Source organism: Empidonax traillii, unplaced genomic scaffold (genome assembly GCF_003031625.1).
Source record: "Empidonax traillii isolate 1590-97213 ecotype Southwest subspecies unplaced genomic scaffold, ASM303162v1 scaffold326:size758569, whole genome shotgun sequence".
Lineage (NCBI taxonomy): Eukaryota > Metazoa > Chordata > Aves > Passeriformes > Tyrannidae > Empidonax > Empidonax traillii.
In genome coordinates this window covers 554,965-575,396 of record NW_020955519.1, presented here as the reverse complement: position 1 = coordinate 575,396, position 20,432 = coordinate 554,965, and the positions used below count along the sequence as shown (strand labels likewise).

The window sequence follows — 20,432 nt, the reverse complement described above, 5'->3', positions numbered from 1 at the left end:
AAGTTTATTTGTAACTCTACTGCCTGTTTCTCTTTCTTCCCCTACTTCTGAACACACTGGCGTTTTTTCTTATCTAGGGTCCAAAAGAGTTTGTGAAAACTGGTATCTGGGAAACAGGACTGTGAGCCAGGGACAAATAAGAAGAAGAGATTTTCAGTGCAAGTTCAAGTTGCCTTTTTAAATGTCACTTTGAGGACATGTTTGTCATTGGCAAGGAGCCAGCAAGCGAGAGCTTTTATTCAGCTCTTGACACAGAATTTAGGAATAATGGGCAGGAATTAAAAATTCAACAGTACAGGAAAGGAAGTCACAGAGGATATGGATCAACAATTTTTGTTACTGGTGCTGCATATTATTTTTTGTGTAATTAAAGTTGCTGTGAAGTGAATACTATATTTGAGTGCACCAGGTTTCTGGGAGTGTAATGCATATATGTCATTCAGTTCATCATAAGAGTAGAAAGACAGGAGTGGCGAAGAACTGAAAAGAAACACATTTGTAGTAGATCAAGATGACCAAGACAGGACAAGCACATTGTCTGGATGTATTTGTTTTATTGTGGTGGAAGATCTGAAAGGCATGAAATATTCCAGCACTGGTAGGCAGACATTTTAAAATTTGAAGATTTGGAAATGGGAATAATGCTGCTCCTAACAGCAATGGAGAAAAGGACATAACATAAAAGGAAAATAACATCAAAGGAAAAAGGCAAGCTGTTCAGTAATATCTGCAAATTTTAGTTTTAAGCAAATAGTCATCCTTCCAGGACAGCAAATCAGAGGTGCTATTAAATGTATAGTGCTAAACTGAGGGAGATCACTTTGGTATTGAGATGTAGATTTGTGAGCCATTTACCTAAGGGTAACAGTTATATCAGTGTGAAGAAAAGAGGCTCCCTGAGGATAAGATACAGAAGATGACACCCAGGATAGAGCTTTGAAGAGCTCTCACAGACAGGGGACAAGAGATAGTGAAGAATGAGGAGCCATTGGAGGGTGATGAGAAATCCATGTATGTGTTGGGCTGCGATGAAACACAGGGAATGCTTTGTTAGGGCTAGGGGACATCAGAAGAGCCCATGATTTGCTTCTCACAGCCTAGATCAAACTTATACTGTTTGAGCTTGCATGTTAAAAATAAATTGGATGTCTCTACAATACAGTCATAACTTCAAAACTAGAGGCCAAAGCCAAGGTGAGTTTTAAAGGAGAAAAAGGGTGACAAGGAAGGGTAGAAGCCAGGAAGGAGAAATATAGTGCAGACTTTCACAGGGCTGAGAAGTGGACAAAACTGAGTGAGGTGCATACAGTGTTCAGCATGGCAGAAGTGAAAAGGAAAAAACCAGGATGGGGCAGGGAGGAGGAGCTGACTGTGAATAGGAGTATCAGGCTTCAGAAGGATGAGGCAGGAGTTAAAATACCAAGGAGGACCTGGGATTACAGGGTTTTGTATGTCTGTCTGGTGACTACTACAGTGTACTTAAATGTTAGTAGCTGAAGATTATGACTCCACTCTCTTCCCTCATACATCAGTTTCTAATAATAAAATAAATCCCCAAACAGCTCCACTTCATGGTTCAGCCAGCCTTCCTTTCCCAGAGCAGTACCACCTTACGTGTGCCCCCTACCTCTTGTCCTGAAAGAGACCCTGGCACATCCTCCTCTCAGGCATGATGACTAAAATGCATCTGCCTTAGGAGGAGGCAGCCTGTGGATGGTGAGGCCTGGCCACCCTGGTGCAGGGGCAGGAGGAACGGCTGCACCTCTTGATGTGGAATTTTGAGGAACTGCACCTTCTGAGGACCAGCCTGGCTACCCAAACCAAAATACTCTTTCACTTTTTGGTACAGAAGTTTCAGGAAAGTAGCCACTGATAGGCAAGAAACTGTCATCAATCATTAAAAAAAACCTTCCCTTTCCAGTTCACCTTCTGCTGGAACCCGTAACTCACAAATTAGAACCTCCTGCACACCAGCTGCTCCTGTTTTAACTCTAGACACAGAGGCTGAGATTAATGTGAAATTCTGTTTTCTGAAGCTGTATGTGTTGACATTCTCTTCATTCTAAAGTTACTCTTAACCTTAGCAGCAAACAGTTAGATGCTGAGTGGGAGATGCTAGAGAATCTAGATAAAAATCAGGTATTGTGCATAATTTCTAGGAAAGAGAAGCATGTGTATCCTATAAATCTCTAAAATTGGAGTTTGGGGCTTGAGACCAAAAATCCTTGTTTGTTTAGACCACTTAAGGCAGTTCATGCTAACAGTCACAGTATTTAGGTGAAGACTTTTTTTTCCTCCCTCTGTATCAGAGACAAAGCATGGATTTGAAATTAATTTTTATTTTTCACTAAGAGCTTAATGTGTTTTTAGTAAAGATACTCTAGGGAGACCCCACTGTAGTAGTTTGCTGTTATGAAGAGGGTGGATTATGGATGCAAAACTATCTATGTGGAAATTTGTGCAAAGTAGATGGTACGTTGTGAATAGACAGGTGATTCTTCTGACAGGGGGTTTTCCTTTTACATACTTAGCAGTGTTGAGGAATAAGCTTCTTTACACAGAGTGGATACAGGTAGATAATCTGAAAAGTTATTCTGTAGGACTGTCCCTTAGGAAGTTATTTCAAATGAAACATTTCCAGTTATCTCTGGAGTGAAAATTGATAATCAGGAAAAAAATCTACAGTTGTTAACCACAAATTCTTTCATGAGTGGATGACTGTCAGATATGATATTGGTGGTCTCTCGACATGCCAGCAAGGGTGATTGAGGTGGAAAATGGGAGATCTGTGTAGTTAATTTTTAGCAGCATAGGTAAGGAAGTCTGGAGAGCACCACAGATCTTTGTGCTTTTCAGCAAACTCACAGTGAAAATGCAAACTACAGTATCACTTCTTTCTTAGAAAATCTGGGGTTATTCAGCCATGTAGTATACAAATAATAAATAATAATGGGTGAGGTTTCATGCCAGTGTGATCAGGGATTTTCATATTTAATCTCATAGTTTTCAGTTGAGTGCCCTTGAAGCTGTGTCACTGAGACAGATACTTGCCTGTGGGAATTCGAAGCACTCTCCAGGAACTGTGATACCTTGTGCTGACAAGTCCTCGGTGAGTGTGAACTCTCACTGTTTTCTTCATCAAGGTGGCTTCTGGGGGAGCAAGTTCCGCATCAGCTGTGCCAAAGAGCAAATCCTAATTTATTTTAAAATGTGCTTAGAATGTAATATGTGAACAGGGGTGTTTCAGTGTTTGTGTACATATTGGTTATTATGGAATCTCTTTTCAGTCCAGTGTATAAAATGTGTCATTTATGTTGTATGTAGTTCCTAGAGCTTATTAGTCTTATTGTCATATACAGTGAGTTAGACACAGTGTAATCTATAGTTTGGTCTATGAAAGGGTGGCAGGTGTGTTTGGCTGAGGCTACGTAGGCTGTTTTCTAACACCTTGATCTGATGTTGTCATTTATATCAGTGCAAGAAGATGTAAACTGTGGCTAATTCAGGGAGGTGGCAATAACTGCCCAAGGTGCAGACACTCAGACTTCATTATAGCCAGTATTGCAATGAGAAATATGTTAGTTTCTCTTCCAGAGCACTTTTCAAACAGCTACATTTTGGAGGCTTGGGGTGAAGGGAGGTGGTTGTGTGTGTTTTATTGTTTGGGTGTTTTGTAGGGGGTTTGTGTGTTCTTTCTTTCTTTCTTAGAAGAAGAGCATACAGAGTTGCTTTATCAAAATTATTTTTGGAAAATATCAGTAATAGTGCTGAAGTCACATGCAGAAAGGGCATTTAAAGGAACAGTTAGTAAAAGTTGTTTTTTTAATTTCTTTCTTGAAAGCATCTTCAGTTTTGTCTGACATATGGACCTAAGAACAACACATTCCATTGTGAAAGTATCCCTAATGATGTGCTAGTTCTCAAGGATGTATCAGAGTGCTGCAGCTAACACCCGATAACACAGCTCACTCCAGTGCTGGCACACTTTGCCTGATGGGTGCAAAATCCCTCCTGAAACAGATCTGAAGCAAGAAGTCAGGATCTGCATTGACTTGCAGGACTATGCAGCAAGCAGCAAAAAAATAGATTCTCACTCATAGTTCTCTTTGTCAGGAGGCTATGTTGAATACCTGATCCTTTCCCTCTTTGGATGTCTTCTTTTCCCCCTTGTTTTCTTCATGTAGGAAATGCAAGTGTTACTTGTCTTACAAGGACTTAGCAATTTTCTTGTTTTTTAGAGCATAATAGCTACACATTGTGGCAAGATTTTCCTTTTTTTTTCTTTCCCCCCCCCCCAACTGAAATTAAAGCAAAGCTTATATGTTTGATACATTAACAAAGACGAGGGGAGTTATAATGAGTATCTTTGCTCTGAGACTGACCCTTCCTTAACTTCTGTTAAAATTAATATGCATCTGACAAAGAACTGCAGGATTCACACACTTTTGGAGGTTGCTCTTGCTTTAACTTGTTTTCACAAGGTTTCTGCATGAAGAGAACTACGAGGACTTTGTTGTTTACCAAGTACAATATATAGTTAACCTCTGGCACCAGGTCTGGGGGCTGATCTGCTGCCTTCTCTCTTTGCTCAGCTGGCCTCCTGCCTAATCTGCCCACTGTAACTGGGATATTTGTACTTACTTTCCCTCTCAGTAGCAGCTTCTGTTGAATTGTGTGGTCAGAAAGACACAGACAAGATTGTCTGTAGGTTTCTTTAATTAGACCAACTGAAAAAAGGGTACTTTAAGACACACAAGCTCTTCTCCAGGCTAAGACTAATAATCTTGTAGTTTGAAGAATGCTAACCGAGCTTCAAAGGGTGTTTTCTCTCTGAAGTATCTTAATCTAATCCTGTATTTATTCATTACATTGTAAGGCCAGGAGGGCCTAACTGATTATTGTCCCTGTCTCCTGTTCAGGGGTCCATTACATTTCATCCAGCTGTCATACAGGGCAGTGACTGGTATTTGGCCAAAGCAGGTAGTTCAGATAGGTGGTAGTTTTGACAATGACCTTGGCTGCTGTTACTATTTGTAAGTGTTCATGGTTAAGTACTGAAGTGAAGCAAGATGCCTCAGTTAAAGTGATTGGATCAAATCTACTGCTATAAGCACTGACAGGCATTGAAAGACTGGTTGCAAAGGTTCTCTGGAGGTTTCTCATCCAACCTCTGCTTCAACTTCAAATCTAGATCATGGTTATCAGGATCTTTTCTAGGAACTTGGCCTATTTCAATATACTCATTCTGAATCTGCCTGTGCCGCATAGTACAAAAAAATTTCATGGGGAAATTTTGTATCAGATACATTACAAAATTCAAGTGTATTGCATCCACAAAGTTGTCATTGCCAACCTAACTTGTCGAATAATGAAAAGCTGCTGACTGCATTCATCATGTTTTACTCAGTAAACAAACTCTTTTTTCAGTAAAGAAACTCTTCTCTAAATTATTGTCATAAACTCTTTCATCTAAGAGTCTCTAAATTGTTTGGGGCATTGACACGAACTTTTGCATGAAACTTGCCATCAACAGATCCAAATCAAGCCTACTTCGTGGATGAGTTCTCCTTTGCTGCCTGAGTTGTGAACCTTAGCACCTCTGGCTCGTGCCTGGAAATGAAAACGTGCAAATACCTTACACTTATGCTGCTTCCAGCAGAGCCAGATCCAGGCATTTCTGAAACACTAGTGCAATGCTGCTTGTATGCCACCTCTGAGAGCTGCAGGTAGCAGCTGCTTGATCAAAAGGGATCTGAGGCAAATGGAGGAAGCTGGGGGAGCAAACACTGAGGCAACGTAATTGCACCTCTCTAGGTCTCATGGAAATGTATTAACTGCTTGAAGTATGATGACTGTGTTTAAGGTTTCTTCAGAAGAGCCTTAGTGCAAAGCTTAGTACAGTCCTCTCCATACCACACTTTTTCTATTGAAAGAGGAGTAAGGTGGCCTGAACAAGGCTTAAAGTCTCTGTTTCAGTTCTTGGTCTCTGAGGCAGATTTTGTATCTTCATGTATAACTGCCTTTTATGACAGATCTTAGAAGGAACCACTGTAATTTTCTAGCTGGCAAGAAAAAAAAAATAATTTCAAGGATTTTTGAATTTTTACTGTTGCTAATGATCAACTTGCCACAGATGCGCTAAGTAATGGGCTGCTGCTACAGCCAAGCTGACATAATAGCTATTGCTGCTAAGTCTGCTCCCTCCCCTTCCTGTCCTTGGTCTCCTGCTAGCGCTCCTCTGACACCAAAGTGAGCCAGTTCACAGAGCTCAAACAAAAAGGAAAAAGAAACAAACCTTGGGTTTTCTTTTTTTTGTTTGTTTATTTTGGTTTTTTAAATTGTGTCTTTATTCTTTCCACTGATTTGTTTCCCATAATTGTGAACTGGCCAGGACTTCAGTTTCACAATAATTTGGATTGATGTAAGTGTGCTGTATAAAGCAAAGTTGTGAACTCCAGTTGTGAACTGCTTGTGCTCCTGCTGAATCTCACACCACCTGTGTCAGGAGACAGATCTCCGTACTGACCTGGAGGAAAAACCCACACCCTAATTTTCCTTCAGGTTAGTTTTGAGATGCTTTCTTGATATGGCTTATTGCATAGCTTTACAAATACTAGGAAGAGTAGACAGGACTTCCTTTAGCTGGTAATTTCCACTTGGCTGAGAGGGAATGCAGGAAGGCTACTTCAGCTATGCCCTTTTAAAACTGGATCCATTTCACTGACACTGAATCATTTACTCTGTATTTCCACTGAAAGTAAATTAGAACAGAATACACCACAATGGAAAGAAAATATATTGGATGAAAAGAGAGTGAAGTATGGAAAAACCAGAATGTGATCCTCTTCAGAAGTGTTTTTGCTTTCACAGAAATGGAGTTTGGCTTGAATAAGGAAAATACTCTAAAACATTCCTGCATTTTATGTTAGTCACTTTTTTTCCTAGGTGAAGATGCACTTTAGGATGGCACATCAAAAGGCAAATACACTATCATGAGTTGAATATCCCCTAAAGAAAATGCATCCTTCTGACTTTGTTTTCTTTCTTCTGCCCACAGCACTGAACCAGACTGCAGGGATCGGCCTGCTGCCGACAGCTGCCTCGTTCTCATAAACACACAAAGCCCCCAAAAGAGACTGAGCAAATATTTCCTATGCTAAGTGTGAAACTCCCAGCCCTTGCTGGCTCCTTTCAGCTGAATTTTGCTCTATAATTACTAAGCTGAGTGTATGAAATAAAGGCTGTGTTTGTCAGCAGTTTTTTTCCAACGGCCAGAGTTTTTTCCAATGGCCTTACCAGAGTTGCCCTTGTTAGCCCTCTCTACAGAGTTACTCCTGAGCCAGTGTGTGGCTTGGTTACGCTAGGCTTCAAAGCTCTCATTGCTGTTAAAATTTATCTGAACTAAAAAGGAAAATATTTGTAACTTGTCGATTCCCCCATGTTGAAGTGGCAGTTATATTATAACTACTATTCTTAGAATTCTAATTGTAATACCTCTCTGATGTGTTTTTTTTTAAATAATAATAAAAAATAAACTTGCCAAGTTTTTCAAGGAATGTTTTTTGCTTTAATCCTCCTTTATTTGTATGTTCATATGGTGCAAAAGAACTAGTCCAGCCTTGCACAGCATGAGGCTAATGTTGCACTTGAGTTGTCAAAGTCCTGCCTGTGATTTGCACACAGGGAGGGATTTCAAGCAGTGACCATACTTGTTCCTCTCCTCGAGGCTTTCCAATGAAACTTCCCATTCTAATGCTCTCAATAAAAGACATATTATTATTATTATCATTAATTCTAAATGTCCTGCATATGCTGGTTTTAAACAATCATAGTTGTCTTTCTTCCCTGCTGGTGAGAATGAAACATATACTTATATGTTTCATCAATATTTATAAAGTGGTATTTTCCATTTAGTTAGTAGATATTGTGAGAACTTTGTCTCAATGTCATCTCTTTGTTGCACTGGACCTTTACTTATGCCTACATTTAGTCCCACCTTGATAATACAATGTTTAGCTCTCCCCCTCCTCCAGTACTGAAATGTCTATTCTTCAGAGCATAGCAGCTAAAATAATTGAGAAAATCCAGGTGTACTAGAAACCCCTTATTATCTGAGTAAGGTAGGAGGGTTATGAGAAGCAGGATAGCCCTGCCAGCCTGGTGCTCTGTCCATGTTCAAATAGGAGATTTAACCTTGCAGTGCATCATGCTGTGCCTCATTCAGCCTTAGGGCTTAAAGCCCTTGATTTCAAACTAGGAAGGAGTATGTCATAATAACATTAAATGTTGGACAAAGAAACTGGAAGAAATCAGTGTTTGATATCATGAAGGTACTTGTTTAAATCAAAGTATATCCCACAGGTACACTGATACAGAGCAGAGATGGCAGCAGTGGTCTGCAAAAACTCTTTTGCCGGTGGGTAACATTGATAACCATTTTGTGTTTTAAGTAACCTATAAGATTTAGTAAAGAAGGGTAGGCTCTGCTGTGGTACACATCACTTGTCGCAGACAAGTCATGTCAGGATAGCATGTGGCTTGGAGCTGCAGTTGTCACTACCCCAGCTGTGCTGGGGAGGGCAGAGCTCATGTGGGCAGAGAAAATACTGCAGAACAGTCAGTAGGATGCTCAGCAGCAGAACCCAGACTAAGTCCTTAATTATCCATGAAGAACAGGTGGGCATGCCTGGAGTTGAGATGTTTACTCCTTGAGCCTAATAGATGACTTTACCAGAATGTGATTGAGGCATTTCAAAGGGGACTTGTAAAGCAGTAAAAATCAGGATGCTGCGTGTGGCACTCAGTGTTGCTGTATCCATTAGAAAGAATCTCAGGATAAAGAATCCTACAGAAGTCCAGAAAAAGGCAAAACCTAAAAACTGGTGTGACATAAATCTGCTGTCTCGATTATTTTTATGTTTTAGCACCTCACAGCCTTAAGGCTGATTGTTTACACAAGTCATTACAACCTGTCATTGTAGGATGAGGGTTGTGCTGCCATCATCACCAGAGAAGGGAGGGAGTTGTGGTGCAAAAAGACTGTATAGCATGCACATGGCTCTTGAGGAGTCCCGTGGCAGAGCAGCTAACTTACTACAGTGTTCCACAACAGCCCCCACCATGGCCAGTCTGCCTTAACTTTTCAGTTTTTTACATGCTTTGTAAAAAAATTTATTTTCTTGTGGGAGCACAGAGGATGGGCTCATGACCCTCCAGAGCTGCAAGGTCAGAGCTTCTTTCTTGAAAAGCTGATGGCAGGGTAGTTTTCATGAACTGTGTAACATAGGGTTGGGAAGGCATTTTGGGGCATCTCAAACATAATGAGAAAGGGCAGTTCATGTGATGAGGTGACTTGTGGGGGCAGCACAAAACCTATCGAGATTTGCTGAGTTTAAACAAGATTTTTTTTCTTGTGCTTTGCTATCTGCTGACACAATGGGGAGGTTATTACAACTGCTGCAGAATAGATAGCTAAAGATTAGTCTGGCGGTCAGGGGAACCAGCAAAAGCAATTATTCATGAGCTCACCTTACTGTTCCTTCTGACAGCTAGGAAGTAAGTGTCTAGTAAAAATATAGAGAGTTGTTACCTTCTCTACATCTCCTTCCCTATTTCCTTGCTGTACGTGGACACTCTGACAGTTCTGTTCCTGAGTTAAGTTTTTGAGTTTTCGTTGCTTTTTTAGGTTACAGACCATCTCTGTGGAGTCCTGGGATGAGCAGTTTGTGTTATATTTCCATGCTGAAGGTACTGGCACAGTTTTCCACAGCAGTTTCTGGAAAATACGAGAGACGGTGTCTTATGTCCGAGTTCCCTTGGAATTCTGTTATCAGAACTGGATTTAGGAACAGCAAGAAATACATGCATATCATTCCCCAATGTCTTTAGAAAGGGACTGATGGACTTGTCAGCAAAGCCATGCCATGCCAGCTCTGAGCAAACTGTAAAGGAAGGCATGCAGAAAACAGTGCATTTTTCCCTGTTGCAGACATTCCCTGAATGCAGACATTCTGGTTCCCACTGGTTTTTCTTAAAGAGATGTTCAGCTGTCTCACCACTTCATAAGCTACTCAGTAGCACAACTAAATACTGAAGCAGTAGCAGATGCATGTGCCTGGATCCAGCTCCTTTACATTTGGCACTGCTTGTCTTCAGGTTTGTGATTGCTCCCAGTCCTCGTTTGAGTTTCTAGGAATTGCTGCATCAGAAATGGTTGTTGAGGGAAATAATATGGAAAAATATGTGAGCAGGCAAGGTGCTTGAAATTCGTCTATCGCTGCTTGCCAGAGGGGGCATAGACATCACGTAAGTCCAGAACTGAACTTGCACCTTTGAGATTTGGGCAGTGCCCAGTAGTTCTCTATCTGTAGGTGTTTTGGCAATAAAAAAAATATAATTCTGTTACAGAATTGTGTGTAGACAAATCCCTGGGTTGATTAAATTTTTATGTAGCGGCAAACAGCAGGGACAGTGCAGCTGATACTTTTCTGACTTACTAACTCCTCTTAGACCTCCCATCCCCTCACAATATCTTCCTCACTAGCTGTCTCTCTCAGTCCTTATTTGCTAACTCTTTGTTAGCACCAAAATACTGCCCAGGTTTAAAACTGAAAGGCCAAGGTAAAATATAGACACCTGAAGGTTGGAGTTCTAGGGGATCTAGGACCTAGAGGTTGCAGAAATGCTAGAGTCCCACACCTAATTAGGGCCTCAGGGACAGATTTAAAGCCCACATGCAACTGTTCAGGCTCTCTTAAAAGGAGATAAGGCTGCTAGTTGAAGCTGGGCACTAAATATTTTGTGAAATCTGGGCCATGCATTGGTGTCTGGATGATCTGAAAATTTAAGTCCCATTGATTCTGAGTGCATGGAGAACATCATGTGTCACTTGTGTGTTCTGGAAAATGGTTCCTGCAGGCACTCATTTCTAAAATCTCAAGCTGAAGTTGTTTAAGGCTGTTCTTTAGGCACTCTTGAGATCACATTTTGAGCAATGATTAAAACAAAGCAGATTTTAAAGTGATTTTTAAATGTTAAGAGTTTTAGATGTTATTTATTACATTGTTCAGTTGTTTCAAGAACAACAGGACATTAGTTTTTGAGGTTTTTTCTCCCCAGCAGTTGATCCCCTTTGCCTTCATTGACCAAAAGTAAATGGGTACAGAAATTTTCAGATGAAAGTTTATGACACAAACGAATCCCAGTGATTGATTTTTGTTTTCCTGGGTGAAGTCTACATAATGAGAGGTGTCTTCTTATCACTGAGTAAAATCATTGAATGATTTAACAGGGGATTAAATGAAAAGTAAGAGTTTTCATACTGGTGTGATGTAAACCCTGCATCCAATTAAAGCCTCAAAGCATTTTTTAAAAGCTGTATAAAAGGTGAATCATTTCTGTAAACAGCCCTTAAAGTGAAAACCCAACACCTTTGCTGTGGGAGAAGTAATACGATCTCCAATACCTCTGCAAACAAAGAGCCCCTTTCCTTCTGCGAGCTGCTCTCTTTTTTCAGCAGCTCAGCATGGGGTGCCAGAAAAATCATTAATGGGCCCATCTTGCACTTCTGGCTTTTCCACACCTGCGTATCATGATCTCTGCTGTAACTTTATGGACCGTGAGGAGGCAGGTTTGACGCCATGAATGACAGGCTCAGCTAACAGCTGCAGGATGGGCAGAAAGCCAGACAGTAAAATGTAAAGAGGAGGAAGGAGAGGGATCACCTTTGAAGTTTACAAAAAAAAAAAAAGCATGACTTTGACCACTTCCTTTTTTAATTAGCTGTCTCAGGTACATTGAGCTACCAGTTTGAGTGGAAACTGGTGGGGGTTTGTTGGAAATGCTGAAGGTAACACTATAAGGGTTTAATCTCAATGTGACTTATGTTTTTAAACCTTTTTTATTGTTTGTTTGGGATGTTTTTTGCTTATTTTTTGTTTGTTTGTTGTTTTGGAGTTTTTTTGTTAACTTTAACATCCTAGCACAATGTCAGGGAAAAGAGCTTATTCTGTTCGAGAACGCCTGAACTGCAGCTAAAATCTGTATCTTGCAAGTGTGAAAAACTACATTAAAGCTACATTGAAAGGTAGAATTTTGATCCCATTCTAGATAGGAAATTGATGATTACCACTCCCATAGCAACCAGGACAGACTTCTGGGAATATATAGGTTGAATTTTCTTTATATATGTATATAGTGTTAATTTTTGGTCAATGTCCATGCCAGCACCAAGAGGTTGCTTTTGATTTGTTTTACTGTAGCTGAAAGCCGAACTGGAGAAGAATTGTAGAGGAAATGCAGTTGCTGCAGGAACCAAACTTTCCTGTGCCCTCAATAGGCCAAAAGTTCACTTTGAACTATGAAGTCCCTACTCCTGTCTATGCATGTTAAAGCATATTCAGGGAGAAATGTTGTCATCCATGTAGGAACTATATATATTTAATTTATAAGACTTTAAATTAAGAGTAAGCATTTTGATGTTAATAATCTGTGTCAGGGTCAGATCCTTAGAGATGGAAGTGTTTTTTCCTAAGATGTACTTTTGTGACTGAAAAGGCTTACCCTTAAAAGTCCTTTAAGGATAAGGAAATCTATTTTTGCCTGCAGAGTGATGTATAATTGTTGATATTAAAACAAGTGTTTCTTGCAAGGAGGATTCAAATTATATTCATGTTCTTGCAATGCAATGATAGTGGTACTTCACAGTAGGTATGACAAGACTTAAATACTCAAAACATTTTCCATTTCTCCTGCTGCAAATTTGGCAAAGGCATTCTCTAAATGGAAGGTTGCCTCAGAAAATTAGTTTGGGAATTTAGTGGAGATATAAAAATCCTTCAGACTGAATGGGAAAAAAAATCAACATAATTTTCTGTAGGGTGCAGTATCAATGATGTGAGACTTCACTGTGATCTGTAACTGCAACAGGCCTGAGTCTGTTCTCTGCTTCAAAGGAAAAAAAGAAAAAGAAAGAAAAAGTAACACTGGATATTACTGTAAATCCACCAGATTTAGGTGGGAATTCAGCTTTATACAGGAGTTGAATCTGGTCTAGTGTGCCAGTGTGTTTTAAAAGCTTCAAAAAAGTGGCAAAATGGGGCACCAAACTGTGTATTATGTTATACACAGGTGATTTGAATAAATTAAAGAAACTTCTTGGAGTAATTATTCTCTTTTAAGCAGAAAAATAAAAAGAATGTTTAGACTCTGGTTGATAAGCTGTAGTTGAAATATATAATTTTATATATCATAACATTTATTTAAACTGGCCTAAGCTATTATTTAATTTATTTTTACAGAATCTCTTTTTAGTATTCTAGTACAATAAATTTGTCTGTCATTCCTTGGTGGGTTTTTTTTTTTGTCTCTGGACATAACATTTAACAGAAAAGCATACTAGAGAGCATGCAGACAGGTGGTTCCCTATAGCTGAAACACTTCCCAGTGCTGATATTATTTTTTAAGATCAGATACTGTAGATAGATTTCATGGTGTTTATGGAAGTAATTTCTATAAACTAATGGCCTTATAAAATCTGTCTAGTATTTATGGCTTGTTTTACTCTTTGACAATAAGATATTTTGAACAAATGACAGCTTTTTTTTTCTAGAGGATGGTAAAATATGGGTAAATTGACAACACAGGACATAAGCCTTTTGTTTTATTTTTAAGAAAACCTTGTCAAAACTTGCACATTTTTGAAGAGATCTGATCTTGGGAAATACTATTTACTGCAGAAGTTTTAGACTTATTTGGTTATTGGAACTAAAGAACTGGAAAGTTCTTGTCCTCTGAAGAAAAGACAATAGCCTCAGACAATATACACTCTATTTTTGATAGATATTTATCTAACTTTTTCTCAGGGACCCACTCTCCCTGTCAAATTTGGTCGCGAGCCTCCCCTTTCCTTACCATAAAAATGTATTTCTCAACCTGGAACCTTAACCTTCTTCCTGCAACTAAATCCCATTCCTTCCCCCCCCATTTTACCCCAATAACTAAATCAGTAGAAAAATCTTATCAATTCCTTTCCACAGGTTTGCAGATCATAGTGTGTTCAGTCTTTTCTTTTTAAGCTAACAAACACCATTTTAATTAACTGCATTTTCTAAAGCTCTGTTCACCTTCACTGTTCTCTTTAGCTGTTCTGTGTCCCTCTTGAAGCGTCTCACACACAGCTGGATGCAGTACTCCCTTGCAGATGTAACACAGCACATAATTGTGATTTCCAGCCTGGACTTAGGCTTCTAGCTCCTCTTGCAGTGTTTGGATTTGCTAAGCTCGCAATCCTCCAGCTTTCAGCTCAGTCTCTAACCAGCTGCTTTGAAGCTTTTCTTCATGTGCTGCATTATTTCTGCCTGTGTGCGCTGTCTTGCATTTGTCTGTGCTGGATAGCCTGCCGCTGCTTCAGACCACACATTCAGTTTGTGCAAATCACTTTGTATTCTAAACCCAGCTTGGTGTCATCCACAGGTTTAATAAAATCATTCACTACTCTGTCCCTGCATGATGTATTATGGACTCTAAGATAATACAGATGGAATATAAACAGAGTTTTTCAAAAGGATTAAAGCTCTGTTTAGTAGCTCTAACAGTGGTCCTTGGAATACTAAATCAGAAGCCTGAATGGTGAAGTAAATGGATGTACAAGGACTTATGGTCTGAAAAAGAAAAGGAGTTGTGAAGTAATAGGATAAAAAGCAACAAGATCTGTCTTCCTGATAGAAATATAGCCCCCCTTCCCAATAATATAGTACCATGTCTAGTGATAGAACTAAACACTGAACTGGAGATCACAGAAATAATTCTTCTGATGAGGCTAGGCTCAGTTTTCCCCTGTGTCTTTGTTTCAGGTGATTTATGAATGTCACCAGAGTAGTCCAACCCCTGCCACAGTTCTCCTCCTTACACAGCATTAGAGATTGGATGATGGCTGTGTTGTCCTTACTAGCTGACTGCCTTTTTTTGTACTGACATAAAAGAGAATCTCTGTAAGCCACCACCAGGTGAACCATAACTGAATTTGTGAGTCATTTTCTGCTCTCAGGAAAGTAGACCTGAGTTCTGTGATATCTGGATCAGAGAGATTACTTTTCATAAAGGGCTCGAGAAATCCATTTATCATTTTTTTTGTACCTTTCAGCCCAAGCAACATGGAGGTCACTAAGTCCTACAAGTTAAGGAGACAGCAGGTTGGTTTAGGGACTGCCCAGGTATTCCAGTGAGTCATGGAGATGGCGGGGCGAGGGAGGTAAAACTTCACATCAGCACTGAATGAGTGCTTTAGCAGACTGTAAGCCACTATGCTGTTTCACAGTGTGATGCTTTTGAAAGAGCCTTCACCTGGGTTCTTCTTTTTAAAATCTGAACTGTTACCAGATTTTTTTTTCTCAAGGTAATGTTGAGGTCTCATTGGGGAAGGCGGGGTATTTCATGTTGAAACAGTTGGCAGCCTGCAATTCCTGTTTGTCCTATTAGGCTCACATTTTGCTATTTCTGTTTTATGCTAAAACTGGACTTCGGATTATGTCCCACTGCTGAAGCTTTCTGGGCCCTCTGAATTGCAGAGAAGACCTGAAGAGCCTATGAAAGAGATGAGTTCTGTCAGAAAATCTTCACAACATCTCTCTGTTATCCATGCTTTCTCCTCCCTCACCTCCCAGCCCCACAACAGAAAGGAAAAAAAAAAAAAAGGCAGCAAGGTTTATTTGAACTCTTGTAATTAGATTTGTCTGAGAGAACAACCAAAGTGTCAAGGTTTCAAAGGGAAATTCAGAAAAGTCAAGAGCAAGTAGAGACTTGAAGGGGCAAAAGGGAAGTCGAAAAAAAAGAAAAGCTGGTCTTTATCATGGTAATAGTAATGAAGCCAAGCTGAAAAAGCCCAGACAGGGGGCTGAGTTACTGTACTACTGAACCAGCCCGCCGCTGGGCTTCACAAGGCAGCATCCCCGAACGGATTGGGGAACCACAGAGCCGCTCTGGTTACCAAACCTTGGGACTTCTGTCACTGGGACATTTCTGATTCGAAAGACTAAAGAAGTAAACCGCTTACTGCTTGCAGGTGGGGAGCGTTTGGGTGGGGAAAACAACATTTCTCTTGCTAGAGAGCCTCACCGCAGGGGGCTGAGTACCCTCACAGCCTGGATGGCTTCTGTGCCAGCTGGGCGCTCAGCAGCCTGTAGGAGGTAGCTCTCAGGTTTCCCTTCCCGGCCCTCTTTCTCCAAGTCAATCCGACTTTGTGCTTGGGAGCGTGCTGGAGACGGGCGTGGGTGCTGATCCAGAAGCAGTCGGTGGAAAATGATTTCTTAGCCCGGGGCCCAGCAGCACAGGAGACACCATTCCTGTGAAGCTGCCGTGCAATTTCCCTGCCTCTCTGCATGCATATCCCCCCCCGGGGTATCCAGTCCTTCACGGGTGCAATCAGCCTTCTAATCAATTAGGCAAATTGACTGCAGGGGTGAGCTATTTCCTACTCCTGGTAACAACACTGGGTTAACTCCATATTTCCCAGGAACTCTGGTCCTCCCCTTCTTAGTGTTTTTTTTTCCAGAGGCTCGAAGGACTAAATTATGAAAAAGCAGAGTAAATGTGGACATGCTCTGTTACTGAAGAAAATAAAATAATTTAGCTAAGTCTGGGAGTATTTTGGTGACCCTTTAAAAAAGTGTATCAATTTGGATTCAAAGGGACAAATATTCCAGTTAAGCAGGTATAGGAGTACTTGCTCTTTAAATCCCAGTCAACCAAAGACAGAGCGCACATGGGCAGACTTACAATTACTCACACTGATACTCATGCTGTATGTATTTAAATTTGTAGGTGCTACAAGCGGATATGACATGCCACTTAACAAATACAACTTCAAAAGTCCTGAGGACAGAAGTTCCAGATGAAAGTTAGGCTGCACTTTCCCTCTTAGTTGTTCTTCATAGCAGGGATTTATTTTTGCCAGGCTCTGCAAGGAGCTCTGCATAAACATGTCACTGAAGTCCCAAAGAAATACACATAGGTGCAGGCATATTCGAGACCAGGGCCACATGATGATCTGTTTTTCTTAAATATTATTTTTCATATACCAGACTTTTGGTTTCACAAATTCGGTCTGAAGATGTTGCCACGTCTTTGCCAGGATACACTCTTCTGTCTGATTTCATTTGCTGCTTCGGGAGTTTTTGCACGACAACTTCTTGCCTGGTGTTACATACTGAAAATACATCCCCCACAGTGCTGGAATCAGTTGCTTTCAGTGTGTAGCTGAGCAGCCCACCAAGCATATGCCCCTGCTGTTGTTTCTGTACAGTCCTACCAGTTGCTTTAGCCTCACTCTACTGGAACACAGAATGCTGAAGGTGTTGTATAATGATTCACCCACACTGGTATTTTATAAATTGAAAGTGAACCCTGCAATAAGAATTATTCCTGAAATCTTCTGAAGTCCAGCTTCATAGCCTTAGCTTACAGTTAGTCCTCAAGTCACTCAAATATTTTAGAGATAACTCTCATAGAAAAATAATAACTTTGTTTCTTTTTTTGCTAGATTTGCTTCCTTCATGAGGCAAGAAAGCCACTGAATTTATTCAGAAAACCAAAATAAATAACTCAATGATTTTACCATCATACACATATAAAAATTAAAGATTGCTGAAATTAAAATTTGGTACTCAAATTTATTAATGGCAATTTGACTATTCATTGGAAATTACATGTAAATATAGATTCCATGTATGAGGGATCTGATCACACAATAAAATAATGAAAAGGAGAGAGTGTTAGTGACAAGTCATATATATATAATATAAAAATTGTATTTTATAAAGAATATTACATCTCTCTACAGCTATTCCAGTATGGTAGAAAACTATAATTAAACCAAAAGTTTTATACTTTGGGCTTTTTGTTTGGTTGGTTTTGTTTGTTTAGTTTGGTTTTTGGTTTTGTTTTCTGTTGTTGTTTTTTGGGTTTGGGGTTTTTTTTTGTTATCGCATTTCTGAGTCTAATGCAAGGCTTCATCAATTGAGTTAAGGGAATAGGAATTTCAGGAAGTCATTAGATGTCAAGTGTTATACAGTGACAATGAAGACAATGTTTACCTCCTAGTTGATTCAAATATGAAAATTCCTTTAAGTAAGCTCTGTTTATAATAATCACAGTTTATAATAATTACAGTGTCTATTTTTTTTTAACTACAGTACAGAACCTCTAAAAAGAGTAAGAAATATTTCCAACATGACAGGCACTTTTTTAATTGCACCATATTATGATCTTGAGTATTGGTATGGGGTAGCAGGGTGGGTGTCTAAAGTAAAATTAACTTTGCAGTGAAAACTTGCAGCAGGCAGATGAGTGGTAGGTACCAGAGGTAGGAAGCTCACACATCAAAACCTTTGAAACCACTATGCAGTTTGGTATAACTGGTATACAGTTGAGTTCAGGATTGATGTCGCAGAAATCTGGTAATCTCAAGTGCTAGTTTGTGGGCAGACATGGACTGTAGGCTCAACGTTGTCTAGCACTTGTAACTTCTTATTCTCATAAGAGCTAAATTAACTAAATTTGTTTTTTTTAAAGATTTTTTTTTTAAAATTGTGGCTCTGGTAGATAAATGGTAAATCTGCCCAGAAGACTAGAGTAGCAGGAGTTCACATCTTCTGTTTTCAACATCTCCCTGTTCTGCATGAGGTTTTATTTAAATAAAATGAATTCAAAGAAGTTAGCTGCAATAGTTCTTGGATGTACATTCCTTTTTTTTTACCCTACAGCTTATAAATGTTTATTAACCGTAAAAAGACAAGACTGGGTTTTTTTCTAGATCTTCTGAGTTTTAAAAATGGAGTTTAATATCTACTTATATCTAGTATCTACAAATAAGCCTTTCAAGCAAATGACATCAGGATCTTTACAGAACACCAGTTTGCAGGTATAACTCCAGAAGTATAGTAAGACCAGGAGTAAGCTTTTATTTTTATAGTACACCTTAAGAGTGAATTCTGAATGCTTACTATTAAATAGATACATGAAAGCCAAAGTGAAAATCTGAGAGTAAAGACCCGTTTAGTTTTTTTTGATATATGGATGACAGACATTTGGCTAAAATAAGAACCATTATTGCAAGAAATAGAATAAAATTAAGTAATAAAAAAGAATATTCCCCTCATTTAGCTAATATTTTGCTGAAAAATCTCAAAACCAGCAAAACCCATGAATGGATTATAATAGTCTCAGACTGTGGGACATTCTTTCTGAATTCAGGGATGTACACCTCTTCTTAAGAAACAAAACTTTTTAATACTGTTCTTTCACAGGCTTCTTTTGCATGACCCCTCTAGTTACTTCTTTTTACAGTGTATTTAACAAGCAGTGTAACTGTGATACTCTGGTAGAGGAAACACACATAAAATAATAGTTAATTTTGACAGCATTTTTCTTACCTGTTTTTAAGCACCTACTTTAAACATCTAACCTTCTCCCTATCTCAGCTATCCTCTGTCACTCATGAGGAAGCAGGGTTTCACCAAATTTAGCCATGAACCTCAGTCCCCATGCTAACTGGCAGAAATATGCTTTCGTATTCTTTAAAAAATGCAGTCTAAATCTATTGTCAAGGCTCAAAGGTGATAAATAATTCTAGTTATTAATGGAAGTGATCCAGAGCTTGAAAGATGCATTAAATTCTGTGCATGTTATGGATTATTGTCATATTTGATGGCTTTTAGCTGTATTCCGTATTCTCCTGTGAGGATGCAGAGTTAATTTTTGTTACTCAAAATAATTTTGTGTTCCTTTTATCCCAAGGTGGATTATTTATTTCCAAGAGAACATTATAAATCACCAGGTGTCACTGAGAAAGTGATGGAGGAATACACATTTCCAGTTTTGGACAGAAAGAAGCAGCAGGGACAACGATGCAAGAGATCTTTCAAAGCATGTGAAGTTTTCTATAAATTAAGAAATGAAGACAATGAGGTCACTGAGATGTGAGTATATTTCCTCCTCATAATAATTTGAATCAGCATATTTCCTAGATCACAGTCACTCTTGCAGGAAGCTCTATTTATTTCTGCAAGAGTAATAGTAGTTTCTGTGAGTAAAATGCCTATGTTCTTTCAATCTCTGACTGAAAGCAGAAACCTGATTTATAATAAACAGTAAGGTCTCCAGAGCCTTTTTCTTTTTGTAACTGTGATTCAGAACAATGCAGTTCTGAAAGTAATCACACATTCAAATACAAGTAGGTGTGAGCTTTCAAATATACTGAAAGTGAATATTCAGAACATCACATCCTGGTGTTTGCTTCTGATGTTAAAAACCTGCTGTGCCAACCAGGATGCATGTTTTCAAAAGTCTATAACTTTATTTTGAAGCCAGATTTCTTCAAACAGAGCAAGGCACATATTTACCTTCCAGGGATTTGTGCCATTTGTGCCAACTTTGGC

The 20,432-nt window shown here is 39.3% G+C and overlaps 1 long non-coding RNA gene across 1 annotated transcript in view; it reads left to right on the top strand.

Annotated features, from left to right (window-relative positions):
• Positions 1-19,967, top strand: part of LOC114061329 — a 54,267-nt gene extending 34,300 nt beyond the window's left edge. Inside the window, exon 3 of the long non-coding RNA XR_003572090.1 lies at positions 19,792-19,967. This is a non-coding gene — a long non-coding RNA (uncharacterized LOC114061329). The remainder of the gene's footprint in view (positions 1-19,791) is intronic.
• The last annotated feature ends 465 nt before the right edge of the window (positions 19,968-20,432 follow it).